The following is a 26,411-nucleotide window of genomic DNA, read 5'->3' as shown; positions in this document are numbered from 1 at the left end:
CAAGTGAAATTGTTTTGTTTTTGTTTATAGTGGTTGTGAGTAGCACAATATTAAATTCATCAGTGTATGATTCTGCTCCCTTCATTCCCCAACCCCCACCCACATCTGAAGAATGGCCACTTATTTTCTGCTCAGCTAGAAAAATTTTAAATTTCAAAATTACGCAAAGAAAAAATTGTTTTTGGTGAACTTAATCTTTCTTTCCCCAACACTACCGCCAGCATCTTGTGTAGTGATTGTAATGAGGTCAACCAGGTGGACCTTATAGAATATGAGTCCTCTGATTGAGGCTGTTAATCTGGTCCAATCAGGGAGCCCTGGCTGACAGATATAAGTAGGCGTGTCAGAGGTTGTGTTCGCTCTGAGAGCTGGCCCTGAGGAAATCAGACCAGTGTCAGATACTATGCACGTGTAAATATCCAACTAAAATGTTTTTTGAAAGAGCAGCTAAACAGAATTTTCTACTGTCTCTTAACACAGTTATATGCATTTTCCTTTAAATCAGAATTTGGCACTTTGATGAAACAGTGTTTATTTCCCAGATGCAAGTATCTGATAATTAGAACATACTATCCTCAAACATGAATCAGTATTTCACTAAAGTCTGATCACCATCTATGAGACATGAGTATAATTGAATACTCTCCACTTAACTGAATGTAGCTCCAATAGCACTCAAAAAGCTGTACACTTTCCAGGACAAAGCAACCTGCTTGACTGGCACCCCAATCACCACCTTCAACATTCACTTCCTTCACCAATGACAGACAGTAAAGTGCGTGTAAGATGCACTTTAGCAACGCATAGAACTTCCTTTAACAGTATTTTCCAAACTTATGACCCATCACCATGAAAGGCAGTTGCATAGAAGCACCACAATCGACGCGTTCCCCTCCACACTGAACAGCAACCTTTCTTGGAAATGCATCATTTTTCTTTTACTGTCACTGGGTTAAAATTCGGGAGCCTGCTTCCAAATAGCCTTGTGGGTGTATTGTCATTACATAGACTGCGGCAGTTAAAGGAGGTGGCTGTTCTTTCCATCAATACTTACATCAAATAAGCATGATACACATAACATGTCGTACACCAATAGTAAGAAGTACGGAAGAAAGCAAGTGTACAGAATATACTCTGGGTGGAGGGCTTCAGTGTACGTCACCAAGGTTAGCTTATGAGAACCACTTCTTCCTGATTGACTAAGTCCTGAGATTGCAGATTTAGGAGGGGAATAAATACTTGATCTTACCCTTGTCAAACTACTTGTTTCAAATGCATCTGCCCAGATAATGTTCTTGTGATGTTAATTGAGGAACAAATATTCGTCAAGACACTATGGGCAGCCCTTCTGCTCTTCCTCAGAATAGTGCTGCCAGGCCTTTCACATCCACCCGAGGAAGTTGTCAGTCATCAGTTTAATGACTCGTATGAAATAAAGCATCTCCAGCATTGCAGCACTTCTTTATTGCCCCAGGTGTCAACTGCTACTTTTCTACTCCAGCTGTGGAGTAGGACTTGAACGCAAAATCTTGTGACTGAGCTGCAAGTGTTAGCAACCCAATAATGGCTGACAAAAAGGCTGAAATAGTCACAGCCATCTTGAGCCATATACACTGAGAGGCTGATCCATATAAGCCTCCCCCTGATATCTGCAGCGTCACAGGAACCAGTCTTTAGGCAGCTCATTTCATATCAAGAAATGGCTGGTCACAAAGACTACAGTCTTCACAACATAAAGAGCTACACCTCTAGCTTAGTTATTTTGGTAGATCTTCACTATTCATATTTACCTAACAGACTTTAACAATTCTCCAGCTATGTGTGCTAACAGCAGAATAAATCCAGTCAGATGAATAACGGCCTTATCAGCCCTGTCGATTATCAGCAAATCATGAAAGATGTTATCAACAGCACTTTAAGGTGGCCCCTTTACTCATTAATAATGTGGTCAGCAATGCTCAGTTTGTGTTCTACCAGGCCCACTGTGCCCCAGATTGTCCAATGATGATATGACAGTGGATTCCCATGAGAATTAAGGCAGCATTTGACGAAGCGTGACATCTCGGTTAATGTTGATGAGAATTAAGGGGATAAGTCATACCTAGCCAAAAAAAAAATTGGTTGAGGGTGTTGTGTACCAATTATTTCAGGGTATCACTGCTGGAGTCCTTGGTCCAACTATTCTTTAGCTGTCTGCATTTGTTGTAGACTAATCAATAAGGATTGATTTGTTGTTGTAACAAGTCATCCACTCCGGTGCCACTGTATCGAGTGACTACCAGGAATTTACAAGATCATCCTTTGTCTTTTGTTATCTAGCAATTAATGTGTTCCTTCCCAGAAAGAGAAAGGATCTAAAACGTGAAACCACATTTGTGTTGTATTCTGGGAAATGTAATGAGATGTCTCGCATTCTGCTAGCGTAGTTTGAAGAGAAGCCATACCTGAGCTTTAAATAGGGAACAGAATGGTGCACTTTTTCATGCTCCCCCACCCGGAGAGCGGGTAGGGAACAAATCACTAGTGATCACAGTAGACCTAAAATCATTTAACATTCTCCTGATGCTAATAAGCCGGAGATGGCATGGTTGCCCCACCCACCCCACTCAGATGGAACACCCACCTCAGAGAGCTGTAGTGCAAATGAATTGGGTACCAGCTCAATAATGTCAGTAACAGCAAGACTGGGATTATAAGCAGATCCCAGATTCTTAAATCCCAGAGTGCAGCACCAGGTATGTGAAGGATTTCACAGTGAGGAGGAGAAGTGAAACCTGGTGGAGTGAGGGGTTCACCTTTCCGCCTCACTGCGAGATCCTTGACAGTATCTAGCTACTCAGCTGGCTGTAACTTGATTAGTCATGGCCAACTGTTCTTCCTCTAATTTGAAGCCCTACTCACTTCAGTTAGTGCAGCTGCATGTTGAAAAAAGCCAGAAGAGAGGCGCTCACCGACCACCCTTTTTTTTGTGCCTGAGGCCTGAACAGGCACTGCTTCCACTCCTGCCAGTAGCTGTATTGTTAAAGATCTCTGACTGAGGCCAAATGAGGGTGGGACCCTAGGTTTTGATGGGAGGACCACCCAGAGAACTTTATGGGCATTCACACCAAGGCACGCACTGGCAGTACATCATAAAATTCTGCTAATGTTACGCTGAAGGTGAGTAGAAGTAAGCTTTCATTTCTGTCAAAATATACAAATGATGCTGACAATGTGTTGCTGAATTACAAAACAGTAGGCAAGTCTGTTAAAGATTACATAATGAGCCGTAGGGATGATTTTTGACACAGTGTTTAATCAGACTTGAATGTTCTTCTTTATTAACATGACATCCAGCTTGAGGGAACTTTGGATAGTTCTAAATTTTTATAGAAATTATAATTAACTTGTGTATGTTCTCGTGAATATGGTGGTGTTTTACTATCAGCATAAAACTCTCAAAGGTCAATCAAATTTTGCAAAAGCTCCCCAATCAGTAGGACAACCTCATTGGAATTTGGTTTACTGCACTATGCATTGATATATTATTCCATTCAGTTATCATTTAATCTTAAAATGCTAAAAGAAATTCAGTAATAAAATTGAGCCCCTCTTTCTAAAGGACTTTGAATATCTTTCTATGCCTCAATTTTATACCCATGTAAAACTAAATTAATCATTGCCTTTACATTAACAGCCAGCTCTTGTAAGTTGCAAAAAATCAGTGATGCATGGCCTGTACTTTCCATCAAACAAACTGTACCATTGAGCACTGAATAGATCTGCACACGCATGACAAATGCTTTAAGATATTTACTCTATATCAGAAATGCTTTTGTTTTAGTGCATCTCTTTTTGGTCAATGGTTTTTGTCTGAATCAGTAAGAAATGCATTGTTTCCCATTTGCAACTTCTCAGTGTCGTGTACTTTCAGGCGGTTATATCTGATTGCACCATGTGATGAAGTGGTAGCGTCCCTGCGTCTGAGTCAGGAGGTATGGGCTCAAGTTCCATCTGCTCTAGAAATGTGTCATAACATCTCTGAGTACGATGATTAGAAAATATCTAGAATTTGCAATGTGGTAACAAATCATTCAAGCTTCTCAGAGTGTGTTGGTGGTTCGCTTGAGAATGAGCAATAATTTTCATGCCATGTCTCCATTTTATTCATATGTCTGTTTCTCCATTCACAACCCACATTAGGCATTTTTAAGTGGAGAAATGGGCCAGAATCTTGTCACAGTGGTGACTGCCATAACGGTGCAGACTTAAAGTGAGTAGGTCTTCAACTCAGAAGAAGGACAGTTGGCCGTGAGTAATCACGTTACAGCCAGCCAATTAGCTAGGTACAGTCGAGTGGCTCAACCAGTTGTATTCATGAGGTATGCAGGATATCCATCATTACCTCTTGGGGTCAGGAGTCCAGGTGCCAGATATAAATGACACTGACACATGCATCAATTCTCTGAAAGCCAGCACCATAACTGTGACTGTCTGAGTAGAGGATTTTTGAGTTGGAACTACTGCCATCTATTCCCTATCTGCCACACTTGGATCCCAAGACCTACCGACATACTCCCTCCCTCACACATGTAGCCACCTCCCTGGATAGTTGCGACCTGACTGCGATGCAACCCTCCAACTTCCTCTCCCCTGTCTAACAAAGTTCCTTATTCCAACAGAGCAACTCCTCTTCGTTTTGAATTCACTGGGAAAATAACTTTTGTTCTGTTCTATGCCACCTCTACCCAGTCATGAATCTGAAGGCATGCATTTCTTGTTTGCTGCTGACTTAATTGCAAAGCTAGTTTAATCTGGTGATGATGCCGTTTGATGAATATGCATGCATGTTAATGCATTATACATAGTTTCTCAGTTAACGCTGTCAGGAGCCACATTTGGCCTTTAATCTGCTGCCAACTTAATTCGCAACTTTCATCCCACCATTAGGAGGTTGACATTTCACCTCCTGCAGAGCCCCCCCCCCGCCTCTGTTGCTTATCGCTCACCAGAAATTTCAATAGATTCCATCCATGATCTCTGCTTCAGTCATTAGATCAAGTGATTCATTTCATAGTCTCCAATTCTCCAGCTCTGCCTTTAAGAATCCTGCCATTTAGTCATGTATTTATGTCCCCTCGCTCGAAATTCCTCAATCTGTGTGGGGTGTTGCATCATCAACCCGCACCAGTGACCCACCACATTATATAAGCTTATTGGCACTGTCACTCACCCTGTGGTAGGTTTGTTACATCCTCTGTTATGCCAGGGTTCTTCAGGGCCTGACTGATCTAAGGTAGTAGGTTGACCTTGTTTGCTAACAAGATGAGGCACTTGTCTTAAATCAGATGTGATTTATTGAATGTAAGCAACTAATTGAAAGTTATACTTCACAAATTCACGTTTTGAGTTTTTACTGTTCCCAGAATGCATTCAGTTTGGACTTGGAGGATTGTTAGGTCTCTGAGTTGAAGTTTGTCAATTTTGATGCTATTTCTGACAGAGTGAGAGCTGAGAGACCCTTTCATTGTGATGTTCCTTGTTGGGACCATCCCAATCAAGCAGTGGTGGATAATTGATCCCCAGAGGGCTGAGATGCCTGCAGCTCATTGACTGAGAGTAGATTTTCTCTTAAAATCCCAAAACCAGGGCCTGAGACAGAGGGTTACCCAGAGTTCAATAACAAGAACCCAGGGCTCCAATGCTGCTGTGCTCTAATCAGGGGTGGGGCCACTGTACTCGGACAGAGCTGGAGGCACATGGGCTGTGATTCCTGTTCCTGTCTCTGCCCATATCCCCACCTATTGTCAATGGCTCCAGTTTATCAGCTGCCTCACTGTGGGTCATCCGAAGGGGTGGGGTTTGGCGATGGCCTCATGGTGTTATTGCTGGACTATTAATCCAGAGACCCAGATAATGTTTTGGGTATCTGGGTTCAAATCCCGCCGTGGCAAATGGTAGAATTTGAATTCAATAAATATCTGGAATTAAGAATCTAATGATGACCATGAAACCATTGTCAAATGTCGGGAAAAACCCATCTGGTTCACTGATACCCTTCAGAGAAGCAAACTGCTATCCTTACTTGGCCTGGCCTACATGTGACTCCAAACCCACAGCTATTTGGTTGACTCTTAACTGCCCTGTGAGCAGTTAGGGATGGGCAATAAATGCTGCCTAGCCAGCAATGCCCCTTATCCCATGAATAAACAAAAAACAGAAAAAACATTATAGAGTATGCATGCAGTGCATGTTAGCACTATTCCCTCCTCCATACAGTTTGGTAGTCCCCATTGAATGTAAATGTGGAGTCGATTTCTTTTGTGAGATAGGGAGCTCAGTCTTCAACTTACTGCCCATTAGCAATAGAGACAGTAATAAACCACAATAAACTGGCTGGGTCGGTAATTTCACCTCGCTGTACAGAAGCCAGTATTCTTCTTCAAAGCTACTTGGCTGTCCAGACCCTTGCTTGATTGCCTGTTTGATTTTGGGAATCCCAGGAAGTGCATACCATGTTCAAATTCAGTACTGGCTGCAAACAGTGGTCTGGAATGTCTAGAAGATAAATTCAATGCATTTGTAACCATCTCCTTGATGACTGCACCTGTAGAGGTGGTACGTAATTTCTTCACTTCTATCTCTTGTGAATTAGTCATTGGCAACAGGTTAGAAATGAATAAGCCTGAGCTAACAGTTTGGTGGAGAAAAATGTAAGGTAATAATGTCTGTCATCAGCTTTGAGATCCTTGATTCCCTTTAAAGACCTCAGTCCAGTGATCAAGCTCAGGCTGTGTACCTGTCAATCTCCAGTGTCCTATGTATATCCTTTCCAAAAGCAAAGCTGGAATAACCAGTCTTTCATTATGCACCAATAAGTTGTACATGAAAATGAAATGCCGTTAGTGCTGAGAATATGTTTTCATGACTATGCCATTGACCCTCTGATCTGGCCACACAATACCAACAACTCATTTACTGTGCATCTTTTCTACTCGTGTCATATTTGTTAGAGTCAGTCTTGGCTCACTTGATACATTCTCCAGTTATCAGCATGAAACAAGCTTTATATGCTGACTTAGTTAATCTCAATGGATTTTGTGTTCTTTTTGGGTCCACCACGATAAGACCATAAAATATTAGAACAGAATTAGGCCATTTGGCCCATCATTTATGTTCTACCAATTGATCATCACTGATATGTTTCTCAACCCCATTCTCCTGCCTTCTCCCCATAACTTTTGATCCCCTTATTAATCAAGAACCTATCAATCTTTGTCTCTAATACAGTCAATGACTGGGACTCCACAACCTTCTGTGGCACAGATTAACCACCCTGTGGCTGAAGAACTGCCAATTTTCAGAGATGTATCATAGAAAGCATCCGATACGATGCATCACAACTTTGGTATGGCAACTGCTCTGCCCAACACTGCAAGAAATTAGAGAGTTGTAAACACAACCCAGTCTTATCACATTAATCAGCCTTCCTTCCATTGACTCCATCTAAATTTCCTGCTGTCTCAGGAAAGCAACCAACATTATGAAAGACCCCGCCCACCGTGGTTATATTCTCTTCCACCCTCTTCCATTGGGCAGAAGATACAAATTTTGAAAACACGTACTAAAAGATTTAAGAACAGCTTCTTCCCTGCTGTTCTCAGACTTATGAATGGACCTCTCATACATTAAAGTTGATCTTTCTCTGCGCCTTTTCCATAGCTGTGACACTATATTTTGCATTCTGTTCTGCTGCCTTGATGTACTTAAATACGTTATAATAATAAATCAAATCAAAGAAATTCCTCCTCTTCTCAATTCTAAAGGATCCTTGTCTCTCCTACTAGTGTAAACATCTTCTCCATGTCCACTTAAACCAGGCCTGTCAGTATTCTTTATGTTTCAATCAGATCCCCCCTCATCCTTCAAAACTACGAGTACAGACCCAGAGTCCTCAACTGCTCCACGTATGATAAACCCTTCATCCCTGGGATCATTCTTACAAACCTCCTCTGGGTCTCTCCACCATGAGCACATCTTTCCTTAGATTTTGAGATCAGAATTGTTCATAATGTTCCAATGCGGTATGACCAGGCCTTATATAGCCTTGGCAATACTTTTCTGCTCTTATATTCTAGCCCTCTCAAAATGAATGTACTAACATTGCATTTACCTTTCCAACTGCCAAATGAACCTGCGTGTTAACCTTAACTGAATCCTGAATTAGGTCTCCCAAGTCCTTTTGTGTTTCAGATTTCTAAAGCCTTTCCCCATTGAGAAAATGCCTCTTATTTTTCCTACCAAAGTGCTTAACTTCACACTTCTCCACCTATCTGTCAGGCTTTACCCACTCTTCTAGCTTGCTCAAACCCTTCTGTGTTTTCACCACCCCTCCCCCCACCCTGCTTCCTCAACAGTACCTGTCTCTCCACCCATCATTATGTCATCTGCATATTTAGTAACAGTGCTCTCATATGCATTGTCAAGATCATTAATGTGTAACCTGAATAGTTATAGTCCCAACATGGATCCCTGCAGAAGTCCACTAGTCACTAGCTGACATCCTGAGAAAGACTCCAATATCCTTACTTTGTGCCTTCTGCCAGTCATCCAGTCCTTGATCCAAGATAACAAAGTGTGGAGCTAGATGAACGCAGCAGGCCAAGCAGCATCTCAGGAGCACAAAAGCTGACGTTTCGGCCCGAGACTCTTCATCAGAGAGGGGAATGGGGAGAGGGAACTGGAATAAATAGGGAGAGAAGTGGAGGCGGACCGAAGATGGAGAGAAAAGAAGATAGGTGGAGAGGAGAGTATAGGTGGGGAGGTAGGGAGGGGATAGGTCAGCCCAGGGAAGACGGACAGGTCAAGGAGGCGGGATGAGGTGGTAGGTAGGAAATGGAGGTGCAGCTTGAGGTGTGAGGAAGGGATGGGTGAGAAGAAGAACTGGTGAGGGAAGCGGAGACAGGCTAGGCTGGTTTTGGGATGCAGTGGGGGGAAGGGGACAAGCTGGGCTGGTTTTGTGATGCAGTGGGGGAAGGGGAGATTTTGAAGCTTGTGAAGTTCACATTGATACCATTGGCCTGCAGGGTTCCCAAGCGGAATATGAGTTGCTGATCCAAGCTATGCCTGCCTCTTTGTAGATTACGTGGAACAGTCCCTCTTCCGCACCTACACAGGCCCCAAACCCCGCCTCTTCCTCCGTTACATTGATGACTGTATCGGCGCCGCCTCTTGCTCCCCAGAGGAGCTCGAACAGTTCATCCATTTCACCAACACCTTCCACCCCAACCTCAAGTTCCCCTGGACCATCTCCAACACATCCCTCACCTTCCTGGACCTCTCAGTCTCTATCTCAGGTAACCAGCTAGAAACTGATGTCCATTTCAAGCCTAGCGACTCTCACAGCTACCTAGAATACACTTCCTGCCACCCACCCTCCTGCAAAAATTCCATCCCCTATTCCCAATTCCACCGCATCTGCTCCCAGGATGAGGCATTCCACTCCTGCATATCCCAGATGCCCACGTTCTTCAAGGGCCGCAACTTTCCCCCCGCAGTTGTCAAGAACGCCCTTGACCGCATCTCCCGCATTTCCCGCAACACATCCCTCACACCCCGCCCCCGCCACAACCGCCCCCAGAGGATCCTCCTCATTCTCACATCCCACCCCACCAACCTCCAGATACAACGCATCATCCTCCGACACTTCCGCCATCTACAATCCGACCCCACCACCCAAGCTATTTTTCCATCCCCACCCTTGTCTGCCTTCCAGAGAGACCACTCTCTCTGCGACTGCCTTGTCCGCTCCGCACTCACCTCCAACCCCACCACACCTGGCACCTTCCCCTGCAACCGCAGGAAGTGCTACACTTGCCCCCACACCTCCTCCCTCACCCCTATCCCAGGCCCCAAGATGACCTTCCATATCAAGCAGATGTTCACCTGCACATCTGCCAATGTGGGATATTGTATCCATTGCACCTGGTGTGGCTTCCTCTACATTGGGGAAACCAAGCGGAGGCTTGGGGACCACTTTGCAGAACACCTCCGCTCGGTTCGCAATAAACAACTGCACCTCCCAATCGCGAACCGTTTCAACTCCCCCTCCCACTCCTCAGACGACATGTCCATCATGGGCCTCCTGCAGTGCCACAATGATGCCACCTGAAGGTTGCAAGAACAGCAACTCATATTCCGCTTGGGAACCCTGCAGCCCAATAGTATCAATGGTATCAATGTGGACTTCACAAGCTTCAAAATCTCCCCTTCCCCCACTGCATCCCAGAACCAGCCCAGTTCTTCCCCTCTCCCCGCTGCATCACAAAACCAGCCCAACTCGTCCCCTCCCCCCAGCACATGAATAAAGAACTGAATTTTGGGCATTAATCAGAGAAACTGTTTGCCTTTCCAAAGAAAACAAAGTGTGAAGCTGGATGAACACAGCAGGCCAAGCAGCATCTCAGGAGCACAAAAGCTGATGTTTCGGGCCTAGACCCTTCATCTAGGCCCGAAACGTCAGCTTTTGTGCTCCTGAGATGCTGCTTGGCCTGCAGTGTTCATCCAGCTCCACACTAGGTTATCTTGGATTCTCCAGCATCTGCAGTTCCCATTATCACTGATACAATTCTTGATCCGTGTCAGCACCTTGCCCCTAACACCATGGGCTATTATCTTATTTAGCAGCCTCCAGTGCGGCAACTTGTCAAAGGCCTTCTGGAAATCTAAGTAGATCATGTCCACTGACTCTCTTTTGTCTAACATGTGCATTGCTTTGTCAAAATATTTTCAAAGAATTAGTTACCTTCTGGTATTTTTTAAAGGCTTTCCAATCCTCAGGCTTCCCACTCATAATCACCTCAGTGCATGCTTTTTCTTTTGCTGTCCCTCACTTACCATTTTAGTCATTGTTGCCTCGCCTTCCCCTTAGTATGTTTCTTCTTCCTCTTCCTCCTCCTCCACTTCCTCCACCACTTGCTCCTCCTCCTCCTCCTCAAGATGAATTCCTGCTGCGAGGGAGCCGTATGACACCTGAACTGGTTGTCCTTTGCCTGGTTATTCCTTTATCTTTATCTATTTATCTGTTTATCTATTCCTTGTCTTACTATTCTATGACTGCTATTTTTTGGTTGAGTTTTTTCTTCAATTTAGCTGTGTTTGACTCTTTCTACCTTGCAGAACATTGGAGCCAAGATGCACATTCTGACTCAAGAGTGAGAATTCTTGATTGTGAAGCTGGTATCAGTTCCCCGTTACCTGTTGCCCACAACCTTTTGCTTTCGGCTTTCTTTTCCAGCAGATCAGGACATGCCCTCACAATGACGGCTACTCAGAGCACTGACGCTCTTACTTACATCTTCTGTGAATAAACCTATTTTCACTACCTGCACCCCCCCCCCCACCCCCAACTTGTTTTCTGGGCCATTAACCCAAGTCAGCAAATACCTTAGCAATTGTGGCTGGATGTTCTTTTTGCTAAAATCACATGACTTCTTACAATTGCTGTTTGATTGATCGCACTGAACAAAATTGTTTCCTGACCCCTTAGACGAAACAAATCACAAAACAAATCAGATAATCTCAAGACTGAAAACTGAACTGCGTTTTTCTTTCATTTATGAACCCTCACGTTCCCAAACAACAATAATATGTATGAAAGTTCATTGCACCTTGTTTGCTGAGGCTTTTAATCTGCTCTTTTATCATTTTAATTCTGGCATTGCAGTGTTCTTGAGTCTGTGCCGTCAGCTTGAATTGCAACTCTGGCCCTTCATTTTCCTTATTGTTATTTGATATCTACTCATTTTGGCAACAATGTTCAGTTGAGCTGTAGTATTTTCTTTGCAGCTCTCCCAGTGTGCACCTTTTCATTTAATTTTTCCTTAATGCACTTGAGATCCTAACTTTGTTCTTGAAGCCTCTGATATCATTCATATAAAGGCCAGTATTCCATTAACTTTCTTGATTATTTTCTGTACCTGTTTGTGACATTTAAATGATCTATGTACCTGAAACCCCAAGTTTCTTTGAGGATCCACTGCATTTAACTTCATACCATGTAGAAAGTACCTTCATCTATCCTTTTTCGATCCAAATCCATTCACTCCTGAGCTGAAGTCAGATTCAGGACTGCACCACAGATTGTCTCTGATTGATAACTGTCTTGGAGTGACGAACATTCCAGGTCCAGGAAGTTACTAACTCTCCTGTGTTGCAAGTCCCTTAGCCAAGTGTAAAATGCTTTCACTATTTAGTATAGATTCTGCCTTGCCGTAAAGGATCCTTCGGCAGGGTTCATGAGTATTCAGCTCTTCCAGGTGCTGGCCGACGGTTTGGGGAGGCTTCTTAAAGCTGTGTCAGCTTACAGATGTCAGCTAAGTGGAATCCGTATTGCTGCGTACTGTTGTTTATGCAATCCTTATTACTCACCAAAGAGGTAGTCTGCATTATTGCCTCCCATGCAGGAAGTTTGCTGTCAGCATCCATTGGAGGAAAAGATGGATCAAAAGCAGGCATTAGTTCTGGTATGGTAGAGGAAAGCCAGGAGGCAATCTCATGAGAAGAACGCGTTTGTTTTAAATAAGTAAGCTTTTTTTAGCTTTCAGCAACTCATTGCAAGTAACCAGGTGGTAGGTTTACTCCTTCAAGATCGTAAGTGGTTCTTTTATGATGTATCCATACAATATCTTCATAGTGAGTGGTGTCTAAGGCAGCCCTCAATATTAACCCATTCTCACCCTTGCACCCTTATTTAACATATTGCGTAGACAGTTATGGAGCCAAGAAACTTTCACATAGCCAGTAATATGACTTAGCTTCCATCTTGGAAAAGTGGTCTCTTGACATGAATGTGATGGTTTCCATTTCCATTGCCACCTATTGACTTATTTGAATTAGATGGCTAGTTGAGTAGAGTTCTGCACTGAGAGTTAAGCACTAAATTCCTATTATCCAAGCTTCAGAGAATCCTTACAGTTAGTACACAAAAGGGGTTCCATCCCATCAGTTAAGCCTGGGTTTAAATTTCAGAGATGAAAAACCCGTGATTAATTCTCATTGCCTGTACCCAGTACTCGTAAAGCAGCAAAGTCAGATCCTAAAATGTAAAGTGCTCTCAAACTTTTCACATGCTTTTACGAAATGTCCTTCTGAAAAGAACAAAGAAGATGCTAGTCGAAGAGAAGTCTGTGAATGTGTGTGGGTGCTCTCTGCATTCCTGTATACCATTCATTACACAAATACAATCTGAATTTTGAAGCAAATTCCACTCAGGCATAGAGCAAGTCTTGCTTTCGTGAGCTTTTAATGAAAATGGAGGATCAGGCAAGTTTCTTGAACTATCATTTGGAATATATGATCATCACTCAGCATTGTCAGAGCATGATTTTCTCCACAGTATCCATGGAAGAATTCTCACATTTTTCAGCGATTCAGAAAACAAAACATCGTGACTTGACCTCAGTATTAAAATATTATGTTTAAAATGTGTTCATCTCAATGTTCAAGACCCATCTAGGAACAGTAACAAATGTGTGCAGTTAAATTTATGGTATTCTGAAAATGGTCACAAAGGAAGAGTGAAGCAGAGTTAAAATATTTTGTAAAAGGAAAATCAGTTCTGATGAAAGTCATTGAGCTGATACATTAACTCTGTTTCTCTCTCCACAAATGCTGCCAGACTTGCTGAGCATTAAGCATTTTCTTTCGTTATTTTCAACTTATTTTTTTCTCTGTTTGCTTCCAAGCTCGTAACGTAGCATCAAATAAAGATGGGAAGAGGCTTTTGTTTTATTTGTTAGGTTAGCCCACACTGAATCCCTTTGGAAGCAATAATTCTCCAGTGTGAATCTTAATGACCAACATTAATGATTATTATCTTTCAAGTCTCAGCTCATTTCCTTTTGCAACATATTTGGAAATCCAGTGGAAATATAGACCTTTCAAATTCAATGGAATGTGATATAAAGAACTACACAACTACTTAAGGGCAGCACAGTGGCTCAGTGGTTAGCACTGCAGCCTCACAGCAACAGGGACCCCGGTTCAATTCCAGCCTCGGGTAACTGTCTGTGCAGAGTTTGCGCATTCTCCCCATGTCTGCATGGGTTTCCTCCAGGTGCTCCGGTTTCCTCCCACAGGACAAAGATTTGCAGGCTAGGTGGATCAGCCATGCTAAATTGCCTGTATTGTTCAGGGGTGTGTGGGTTGTGGCGGGGTGGGTCTGGGTGGGATGGTCCAGGGGGCAGTGTGGACTTGTTGGGCCAAAGTTTCCACGCTGTAGGAAATCTAGTCTGCTCCACCGGTTTAAATTTCTGGAGGAAGGTTTTTTTTTGAACCAATATGCTCTAATGCTTCAGAATTCAGTAATTATATAGAAATTTGAAGGAAAGTGAGTTGTCTGTATATTGGTGATGAATTCCCTGTACCTTTGGGAAAACAATGGATGGAGTTTTATACTCATCCTTGTTCTCCCCATATGGCTGCATCCACAGCAACCTACCTTTCAGCCCCTATGTACATATTAGGAGCATATTAGCTCACCTCACTTTGGCACCTTTGTCCCAAAGCCATTTGATGGCTCAGAGGGCCATCCAGTGGTTTAAGACGAGATGTTTGCACCCCACCTCCAGGAGCTGCTGTCTAATCAAATGGCAGGCAACATTTGAAGCATTGGTCAATGCCTGGACTGCATCAGAGCTCAAAGGTGACTGTCTCTGAAGCTGGGCACAGAGGTAATACAGGAGAGAGGTATCACTGAAGACAGATATGGCAGACATTATTGAAGAAGGTAGGGATGTTGCAGTGAACAGGCCAGGATTTGGCTGATGTTGCAGAGGTGAAGAAACAGAGAGAAAATGCAAGGTTGGAGAAGAATGATGGGGAAGAAAGTATTTTCTTACAGGCACAGGATGCCTGTGAAGCAGATGTGTACCTAGCACCTTGCTCACCACCAGCCTCAGCAGTGAGCATCACAGAAAATACAGCAATGGCAGGAAGCAGCCCTTGAGAGTCCATTAATTGGCCGGTGAGTGAACAGGCCACCTGATGCCTCCCCACTATTGCACTGGAGGCACATAGGCATAGGGAATGCCTGTACAGTTTTTTACTCCTCCATCCACTTGCCAGCAAGCTTCTCAGGGGAGCATAAGCCCATCTTCAAGAGTGCAGTGAGAAGGGAAGCAATACACATAAAACTGTGCGTGTCAGCGTCTATGTGTGGACGTGACTTGTTTTTCCAATTGCAGGGATGCTTCTTGTTAATCTCAGTTTACTGAGACTCTCCATTCCAATTATTTAACACGTTGTGGTCATCAGAGAGCTGTGACTTTTTGACCAAACATCTGGATAGTCCTGAAAGATGGAATCATTGTATCTCTTTAATTTGTTCTGGTCTTATTGATAGGCATATGGATTTGATTAAATGTTGTTTCCTCTGGGAGTTAATATTTATCAAGACATTGCTATAACCAGACCATAGCTTATTGAGTATGTATGCCTGAGGCACAGGGTTGAAAATTATTATTTGATTACTATTTTTTATTCATGTGCAATCATTTGAGAGAAGGATAAAGAAAAACTAATTTAATGGAATTGAACTTGACAGTGAAAATGTTGCACTTGGATGTCTTAAGAATTCAGCATTTTTACAAAAAAGCACCATTGCTGGTTGAGAATAGGTGCTCAGGCTTCAGCTGAACATGACATTGAAAAGTTTCTGGGCCATTTGCCTGCTTTCACCCTTTGTTTTATTTGTTGCACTTTCTGTACTGTGTTCACTTTCAAGCAAATAAATTATTTAGTCGGGCAAATTTAACCTCCATAGCCTTTTAGCATGTAATGATCAACTTCAGTGAGTCTGGCTTTTTGCTCAGTAGAAGCTTTCATCAACTGTGTGGGCAACACAGATATGGAAAGATCTGAACATTTGTAAAGACGTAAAAGTTTCCCATGTGGAAAAGAAAAGGTTTTCAATCAAAACTAATACAGGTGCCCAGCCAGCAAGTTCATCTGGAAACTATGTTTTGACTGGGGTTGTATTTGCCTGAGTGCTTATAAAACTCGTAGACTTCATTTTCATGTGCTATACTTGCTCTATCCATGGTCCTTTGGAAGAAGAGTCCCCATTAGCCTGAAGTGGTACAACGCAGTGGGTGAGATAGCTATCTGCCTTTAAGGGATTTGAATTTTACTCAGAAGAGGTAGTTTCTGAGGCTGTTTACTTTTATGCAAGATGTTGAAAGGGCTAGTGATATGGCTGTCAAATATCATTCAGATTGATTAGTTGCCATACCATATTGCAGATGTAACTGCCTGAAACATGTGTAGAGTTTTCTAGTTTTTGTTTGGTGTTTTATTGAGTGAGATTAAAGATGCCATGGCTTACTAATCTTTCTGATGCAATCTCCAGCTGTTCACTTTGTTAATTTTGCCACTGGGCTCTTTTGTGCTCTTCTTCGGGTCCATGCAGCCATAGAAATGGTGTTGCTTGCCATGGGCAGGACCTTCCAGCATACATACCGTTGGTGTCATATTTAAAACCCAGCAGCCCACCATTTCAAACAGTGCAAGCCAGAAAATACCCCTCACTCTGTGGTTCTGCACCAGTATGGGTGGAGGTGCTGATGGACAGGCTGGTGGAGAAAATGGCCGTCCACTTTCTTCGGAACTGCACACCCCCAAATCAAGCCGGCCTGGCCTCAAATAACAGTCCAGGTCGGTGCTGCTTTTTGGTTGAAGTGGGATACCGATCTGGGCCAGAAGAAATTCATTGATCTGTGTTGTGTGATGTTAAGTATATCCACCACCTTTCTGTGGCCTCTTCGCCACTCATTCTAATTTTGCCAGTGCACATATCACTCACCAAGGAAGGCTACATGTCTCTATATTGCACGCATCGTGACCACTCAATAATTGTCGTCTATTACATCCTCCAAAACTACAAATCCTCCCAGGTATCTGTGCTTCCTAGTCACTAACTTGGGACTGATTTTTGGGGAGAGAAAGGATAAAGAGCTAAGGGCTATATAGAAATGTGACGTGTGTGTATCTGCACTCAAGCTGTATACCAGTGTCCCTGTGCTCCATACACTGAAAGGCTGAGGTGATTTTGAACTGAGTTTTGGGGAAGGAGAGGATAAAAAGAAATGACAAAGAAATAAGGTGTGTTTGCATTTTAATAAAATTGTAAGAAGATAATGGTTATTCACTGATCAGATTATGAAGTTGCTAGTTACGTCTTGAGAAGAAAATTGCGAACATATTTCTCGACTCTGAGTTCTGATTTTATTCATTTTTTTCCATATTTCTCAACTTGCTCACCATGCTCATGCCACACCGGGAAGGGCAAAATTTCACCCTTGATATTCCTTTAGACCTAATGTAATTTCCTTTGTAGTCATACAAGTGATGATGATCAGAATGAAGTTTTGTCCCTATCACTCAATGCTGAAATGGAGAATTACCAATAGGATGTAGGGAGAAGAAATATGCACTTTGATTCTATTATTATGTACAGTGGTTTTTTTTTAACCCATATTGTGGCATTATGCCTGATATAACGCACTATTACGTACATTTCTGCCTCCAGTAATCTTACATAGCAAATACAGGTATCCATGCTTGATGTGGATGCTTTTTAATGCTGTCAATCTTGTTAAAGTTTCTACATTTCTTTGGGTAAGCCTGAGTACATTATCTTAAATACCTTTAAACGTTAATTTGTGCAAAGTAGTACAAAACTTTTTGACTAATCCATGACATTGTCATACTTTGTAAATTATACCTTCTCCAAATTCTTGCTGGAATGTCATTTCAGCAAAACAGATCAGCTCCATGGAATTCATTGTCCTTTTTGAAAATTATCTTTTGTTTTCTATATATCGTTGTCTGGAACTATTAGATGTAGTTTTGATCTGGGTCATCTTCAACCCAGGAAAATAAATCTCTTCACAAAAGTAATGTGCTTTGAAAGGAACTGGAAGAAAATGTTTGTCAATGTTTCTCCAAGGTGACTTTTCCTTTTTTTCCTTCATGGTCCAATTTTTTTGTTCTGTTTTAATTTCACAGTGTTCATTAATGTGTATCAATGCATTGGGAATCAATGTGAACAATTCTGTTCTATTTGTGTTTTTCTCTTTGCTTGTTTCAGCTATCGATTTTACGATGGCTCCATTAATGTGGAATGGCAAGGGTAAGAGTTAATATCCTCTTGAAGAGGGTTGAAATGACAGTCATCAGTATTAAATAAACCCATTGATTTGTGATTACCAATTATATTGGTTCTCCATGAGCTTGTAGGGAAACTATTTAAAGAGATTGATGATAACTCTAGCCCTATTAACAAAAGCCTTAAGCATCTGCTCAGCAAGTCACCTTGCAGTCTTGCTATCTGAAGCAGCCAACTCTGAATCAAATTATTGAGTCATTGCAATGCAGATGCAGACCAGTTTGTTCATGCTGTCTCCCTTTGGAGAAATCCAGTCAATCCCATTTCCCTGCTCTGTCCCTGTAATTTATTTCTATAAAAGACCATTCCAATTTCCTTTTGAAATCATTGATTGCCATCTGCACTCTACTCCCACGTAGGCATTGAGTTGCAGGCTGTTATGACTCACTGCTCGAAGAAAAGCTTTTACTCTTTGTATCACTTGCCCAAATCTTTAGTTCTTCCTCCTGTTGTCCTTGATAAATCACACAATCAGACAAATCTTTCTTTGTCAACCTTGTGTAAACCTGCCATAACCATATATGTCTTTATTAGATCTACCCTCAGCCCCCTTTGCTCTAAGGAGAACAAGCCCAGCTTCTCCAATACAACATTGTAGTTAAATCCTGTTACCCCTGGAACTGGTCTGCTAGATCTCCTCAGCATCCCCTTAAAAACCCTTATATGCTCCATCGCCTGGTAACCAGAGGTTATGGCCCAACCAGGACTTTGCAAGAATTCAGCTTGTCCTGTGTACATTTGTACTCCATGCCATGAATTTGCAATGCAATTTCACATATGTTTTGCTAACAATCTTCTTAATATGTCCTGCCATCTTAAAGGAACAGTTCACTTGGGCCCCCAAGTCCCTGCATCTGGCTCATTCTTTCAAACTATGCTATTAAGTTTACTCTGCCTTTCCCTGTACTTCATGCATCAGCTATATTAAGTCTCATCTTCCACTTGTCAATCCATTGTCTGCCACATTCTGCCCACCACTCTATGCCCTGCTCCAGTTGATTACTATCACACTCAATTTGCCACTCCTCCAGATTGGCAGTATCTGCAGATTTTGAAATTCTATTCTGATTGTGAGATTCAAGTATTTTTATATCAATAATGCAGTGCTCCTAGCACAGACCTTTGGCGAACACCACCGGCTTTCACCTTCCAGTCTGAAAACCTACCCTTTTTCTGCAATTTAAACAAACTTTGTATCCAAATTGACATGCAGCTTCTTACTCTGAGCCACAGTTTTGTTAACCAGCCATATGGTATTTTGTCAAGATCTTTTAAAAATATCATGCGGGCAATATCCATTGCATTCCCTTCATCAACCTTCTCTGCAATTACAAGAAAATAAATCAGTTAGTGGAACACATCTGCCCCTTAGAAATCCATGCTGCACCTTCTTAAGTAACTCAAACTTCCCCAACCATTGATTTGTTCTCATCCTGATTATTACTTGCAAACCCTTGCCCACCATTGATGTTAAACTAACTGACATGTAGTCTCCTGGAATTTTCTTTCATGTTCACTCGGATCACAGCACCAAGCTGTCATTTTTATATGACCTCAGTCCTCTGGCTCTTGCTCTGTAATGGTTCTTCCTCCCCCCTTTCCCCAGCCCCATCTTCCATGACCAACCCCCCCATCCCTCAACATCACCACCCCAAGCACTCTACTTCCATCCCCCCCCCCCGCCCACTGCACAATCTCAAAATACTATAAGAAATCGGTTTATATCTAGTTCCACTTACAAAATATTGATATTAGAATTGCTATATGAAATGGCTTACCACTCAAAGTATTCCCAAGTGTGGAATTGAGCAGCTACTGTCAATTCTGTCAAACCTGCAGTTATCAGGCACACCAGCCTGAAAATCCTTGACAGAATCACTACTTTCATATTCTGAGGGTGCTGAAGTTATTGACTTGTCTTTGGTGAAAAAAAATCCTTTTTAATTTCAAATGCACGTATGAAGCTCCAAATCCCATATTGAATTGATCAATAAGTCTGGAATATTTCAAGATGTTTCTGATTAGGAATGCATCATTACACAGTGTCAGGAAAAGCTGAGGATTTACAATATTGACATGAACCTGACTAATAAGACTGTAATAGACTGTGAGAATGTTTCTTTACTATTGAACACTTTATAAATCTGAGTACCTTTATCTCTTCACTGTGCCATGCTAATACTTTACCTTCCACCAGCTGATTGGCTGAATGTCACTGAAATTTAGATACAATCAGGAACGCGTGGTACATATTATATCCAGCCAATTATTCCATGGAAGTATTGAAAAAGGACAGTTCTTCCAAGACACCAAAGAAGAAGGGGTTTAATCTTTCTTCCTTGTGACAATAATTGACATGTTCAAAATAATTGATATGTAAGTTATGTCCATCCAAACCCAGTTCAGAGCTTATAGTTAATGTGCTGTTCATTTTGTTAGCTTAGCAGAGCTTCTTTTGTTCTGATGCAAATTCTCTTTTTTCCTCACGCTAGAGTATTCAACTACTGGTGAAGTCTGATCTATTACTCCTTTTCACCCCTTTCAAGTAGCTGAAAGGCATTACTGCTCAGCATCAACTACTGACTCTTTTGTTAACCTCCTTGAAGTGTTAACTCTGAAGAAGCTATCTAAAAATGCAAATTGTTTGCATATGCTGTCTAAAGTTATTAGTTGTCTGACAAAATCAATAATTTGCATCTTGGTAATTCTGTCTGCTGATTACTTCTACATAATTTAGCCAAATGAATGCAAAGTTGGTGCACAAATGTATATGTCATGTTACCTTGCCTAAAGTGATTTTAGTGCACTATATAATTACAAACCCAGCATACAACTGTTGTGATGATACAACTGGGGAAAAGATGCTAAAAGTTATGCACTTAATTCAGCACTTCAATTACTTGAAAATCTAACCAGAGTGGCAATTTTGGGTTAAATCCACATGCTGCCTGCAACCAGTAGTTCAATCTTAGAAAGGCAAAAGCTGTATTCATGCCCCTCAGTGCTTTTCAGAGTTCGGGTAGTCACAGTATCAAAATTTATTACTAACCATTAAGCTTTGCTGAAACCCTGATTTGTAACTGGGCTTTGGATTAGACATTCTCAGAATAAGTTTTGAAAATTGCAGTTACAGTGAAGCAAATATTTTAAATTTGATGATCAAAGATGCATAAAAAATTATTTTCATACCATTTCAAGACCAGTAAAGTCTGTAATTGAAAAATGTTGGTTCTTCTGATTTTATACCCAAATTGCATTACATGTATTTGCAGCAGCCCTGTTTAATTATATTGTCACACATGTCAAATATCCCTGTAATTTACAAAAAAAGAAAGTATATTTCAGGCTTTTGAAATTTGATTTATATCAAGGGAATCATAAAGTATTACTCAACCAGAAAATTGTCAGTCACATTTGACTGTTTAATCTGTGGCTTGTTGAAGATGACAGAGTTGTAAAGCTTTGCAAATGCTTTATTCTGTCTGTTTCTTTCATGTTAGGTGTTTATCGCTGGATCCACCTACCTTCTTGTCATTCAGTGATGGTTGTCTCTCCGTACTCTATCAACTTGACATTTATCTTTGCAACAGTTTGAAGCCTATTAACTCTTTTCCCACTTCTGGCTAATGCTACATTGCCCTGAAATATACCAGTGCATTTGCTATTTACAAATCACTTTGAGCGCCAGTTCAACATTAAGCTGATGTGGAATGAGTCATTTGACGTTCTAGGAAATCCAGCTTCACAAACCTGATTTTGTTCAGTCTACTTTGATGAATTCTGGGGCTGAGCATGAAATAAAACATTAAATGTATTTAATCTTGTTTCAAAACAAAAATAAGCCCATGATTTTACCAGTTGAAGCCACTTGACCGATTCTATCAATAAATCATCTGGAGGTTTTACACCTACAATGCTGATAGGAAGTTACAGGATTTTGATTCAGTGACACTGAAGACATGGTAATATATTTCCCAGTCAGAATTGTGAGCAGCTTGCAGGGTAACTTGCAGGTAGCAGAGCTGCCTTGCATCCGCTCCCCTTTTCCTTCAATGTGGCCATGGTCACAGATTTTGAAATGGCTGGCCAAGGTCATCCAGTGAGTTGTTGCAATAAACAGAAGACAGAATGTGAATTACTTACCTCAGGGTTCTTAGCCTCTAACCTGGTCTTGTAGCCAAAGTATTTATATCGCTGATCTAGTTGGGTTTCAGGACAATGGTAGCCCATAGGATATTGATTATGGAAGATTCACCAACAGTGGTGGCATTGAATGTCATGGGAAGATATTTCAGATGACCACATGATGCAAATGTTACTTGCCACTTATATTGTCCAGGTTGTGCTGCCAATGGACACAGACTGCCTTGATATCTGAGAAATTGTGAATGGTGCTGACAATTGTGTACTTAAGCATTATAAAACATAACAGGACATGAGCTGTATAGGGAGATGTTTGGTCAGATGTCTTAAAGCTTGGTTAAAAAGGTATGTTTTAAGGAGCATCTTCAGTGGAGCAGAGAAGTTTAGGGATCAAACTCTAGAGGTTAGGACCTAGGCAAATAAAAGGACAAGCAGCAATAATGAAGTGATGACAAACAGGGATGTCCAAGAGACAGGAATTAGTGGAGGACAGATAGCCCAGAGGGATTTGAGGTGCAGGAGACTGGAGAGAACGGGAGAGACAAGAGAGTGGAGTTTGTGGTCGTAAATGGGGACATAGGCTCCTGTCCTGCTAAAAGTTGATTGGGGGAAATTTCTACTTATTCATTTCTGGTTAGTGAATGAGCAGCTTGATCATTTAGAAACAGTGGTGGCTCAAGAGTGGTGGTGATATAGCGTAAAAAGGTGTTGGTAACATACATTTGGAATTTGAGGTTGAGTTTGAGAATAATGTTGCTGAGGGGTAGCGTGCAGTCAAGAAATTGGAGACCATCAATGATCAATTCTTGGGAATATCAGAGGTGTGGGAACAAGAAGAGATTTCAAAAGGGTGTTTGATAAATGTCACCTCAAAGGTGTAATAGCCATTAGAAATGCAGGGTTACAGGGATCGGGTAGGGGACTGGATCTGGGCGTTACGTTCTCCAGACGGTCGGTATGGACTAGGTGGGCTGAATGGCCTGTCTTCACATGGTAGGGAGGCTACGATTCAGTTAGGTCATATCTAATTATTCACCTCAGTGCCATTTTCCCATACAATCTCCATATCTCTTAATGTCGTTAATCCAGAAATCCAGAAATAATGTATGTGTGCAAAAGTTCATGCTCATCTCGGTTTAACTGAGTTAAATAGTCTACCCATTAGTCTGTGATTTTCTCCCTGCTTTTGGACTCACCAGCCTGAAAACCAGCTTCCCTGTATCTTGTCCTGGCCTCCCAAAGATGCCCTGTAAAAAAATTTGGTAAGTTTCAATGAAATTGCCTCTCATTCTTTGAAACAATACAGAATACAGACCTAGCTTCATCGATCTGTCCTCATCAAACAATCCTGACATCCCAGAGATTATTCTGGTAAACTTCCACTGTACTCTTACTGTAACATGTATATCACTCCAAGTGTAAAGAGACCAAAGTTGCACGCACAACACCAGGTGAGATTTTACCAAAGCTTTAAACAAATGCAGCAAAACCATTTAACTAATACTCAAATCCCCTAATGACGAAGATGGACATGTCATTTTCCTTCCTTATTGTTCGCTACAATTACATGCTAACATGAAATGACTCATGAATAGTGACACTTGTACCTTTGGAAACATGCACTTCCCAACATCTCACTATTTAGGAAATAGCCTGCCTTTCTGTTTTTATTCTAGCCAAGTGAATAACTTTGACTTATTGCCATATTCACATCCAATCACTCAGATGTCCAAGTCCTTGTCTGCTCCTCGTATCGTCCTTACAATTTATTTTTCCACCTAATTTAGTGTCATCAACGAAGTTGGAAATATTATAATTGGTCACCACAATAAAATTATTGATATAACTTGTGAACAGCGTAGAGCAAGCACTGACCCTTGCAATAGGTGATGATGTTCCTATGAATCTGCTACCTTTATCCTTCTCATTGGAAAAGGTTGCAGATTGATACAGCCCTTTCAAAGGGGTCTTTGTGAGTTTTTATTTACCACTTTGTTTATCAGTGACTGATTCACATAACTTCTTTCTGGAAAGCCTGTCATTGCTGCTGATGACATGTTGAAGAAAATTTACCAATATGTGTTTCAGAATTGTGATGATTAGGAGCAGTATATTTTGATCACAACTCAGTTAATGGCAAATGAAGTTTAAGATGCAACAAAGAAAGAACAGAACGTTAATGACACTCAAATATGATACATTGCGTTTGTTATCCTAACTTTGAATTTTCCTGTTGTAGAAAAGTGTAAACTCTGAGGAGATAATTCAGTCTGACATGCCACAAAGTGAACACTCCCCATGGCCTTAATCATATTTTAGAACAGACAACAAAGTATTTTACCTTGTGTTATGGGAAGGTCTTAAGGATCCCCAGAACTCGCATTGTGAGTTTTATATTTATCACACCTGCCAGAGGAGAACATCCTACTTAAATGTTATCCCAGAAACTAGTACTTCATTTGTTGTCAGCAATGGATTTGAAACCCTGCACCTTCCATTAAGGCCACACTTACACAGAGTCCTTAACTGGCAGTAAATATATGGTGACAATAGCAAAGCTGATAGAAAGAGATTGAATGAGTTTGTTTACTGAAAGAAGATTATTAAAACCTATTTCCTGAAATACTTTAAAATTCCCCAGATTCATAACCCATTTTCTAGCCTGCCCACAGCATTTTTCCTATGGGGTGGCTGATGGAATACTCAGCAGTCGAGGTGCTGATTGTAATCACCACTAATAATAATCTAGGCTAATCATGAAGAAGGGCTGCTTCCTGGTACCGTGTGCCAATTTGCTTGGGTGGTGTAGAACGGTTGGAAAGAGTTTTGTTCTGTTCATTCAACTTCCTTTTTTTATTATTTGCAGCTGAAACCATTATTTTCTAATGTTGGTGTTTTTGTCTTTGCATCCATGCATTCTTTAGCTATGAGGATAACAGGCCCTTCATCAAGTAAGAATGGTCTGAATGGCTTACAAACATCATGTTGTGTGGCCTTTGAGATGTACTGAAACTTGGCCCCTTCTGTAATATTTTCCTTCATTGTAGCTTTTGTCATTTGCATAGAGACGGAAGAGCAAACTGTGTAGGGAACATTTATTTAGATATTCACATTTGCTGAGCTGCTTAGCAACCTGGATTGATTCCTCTAAGTTGCCATCCAACATATTCATATGCCTGTTGCTTTTGTAAGCAATGGATTATTAAGGATGTTCTGCAAACCTATTTTATAAATGCAGCAAATCAGAGAATCATGTCCAGATCCCTTTAAGGATCTTTTGGGTTAATGGTAACCTTTCAACAAGTCTAGAAGGGATCAGCAGTTTCGAGTTTCCCTCCACATTTTGATATTTCATGTTATACACCTGGATATAGTTACATTATAAAACTACTAAAGCCTGCTAAGCTTCTTGCATTTACTGCAGTGATTGATGCTAAGCAGCAAAGTATTTAAATTCTTTGTTAAAACCTTGTGGCGTTTTATGTACAGCTCAGAAATGTATCATGTCCTGCTTATATTGCATAATTGAATCAAAATGAAGAAGATGCATTTAAGATAAATATGTACATTTCTGAACAGTAATCAAGTATAAAAAATTGAAAGTTCACAAAATAAATTATGTTTACAATTTTTGCAATCTACATGATACAGTAGAAACATGAGATCAGTTCTCTCAAAATGTGCAGCTTGTGGATGAAGTGACAACTGTTGCATAGAATGCTGACTGGATTAATAATTTCAGTTTGTTCTTCTGATGAAGAGTCTTCTCCTTTGTTGTCATTCACATTCCTGCATGGAATGATCTTTACTCTCCATTGCTGGTTTTTCTCTTTCACTGCCAACCATAAATCTTCTTCTGTCATTTTTTTTATTTCTTCTTTCTTTCCCCATTTTGTTCTTCTATTAGCTTTCTTTTGGTATTTTTTTTCTGCCCTGTATTTCTGGGGAGAGTGTTGGATGGGGTCATTGTGGAGGGGAAAAGTGATGTGTTCCCTGACAGTGATAATGGGAACTGCAGATGCTGGAGAATTCCAAGATAATAAAATGTGAGGCTGGATGAACA

General features: G+C 41.3%; 1 protein-coding gene across 8 annotated transcripts in view; it reads left to right on the top strand.

Moving 5' to 3' along the window:
- adgrl3.1 (adhesion G protein-coupled receptor L3.1) overlaps positions 1-26,411 on the top strand; it is a 633,648-nt gene that overhangs the window by 552,881 nt on the left and 54,356 nt on the right. The window lies entirely within an intron of this gene.

The sequence above is a fragment of the Stegostoma tigrinum genome, chromosome 3 (assembly GCF_030684315.1).
Source record: "Stegostoma tigrinum isolate sSteTig4 chromosome 3, sSteTig4.hap1, whole genome shotgun sequence".
Classification (NCBI taxonomy): domain Eukaryota; kingdom Metazoa; phylum Chordata; class Chondrichthyes; order Orectolobiformes; family Stegostomatidae; genus Stegostoma; species Stegostoma tigrinum.
Note: the sequence above shows the minus strand (reverse complement) of the source record. Positions and strands in the feature narration are given on the sequence as shown.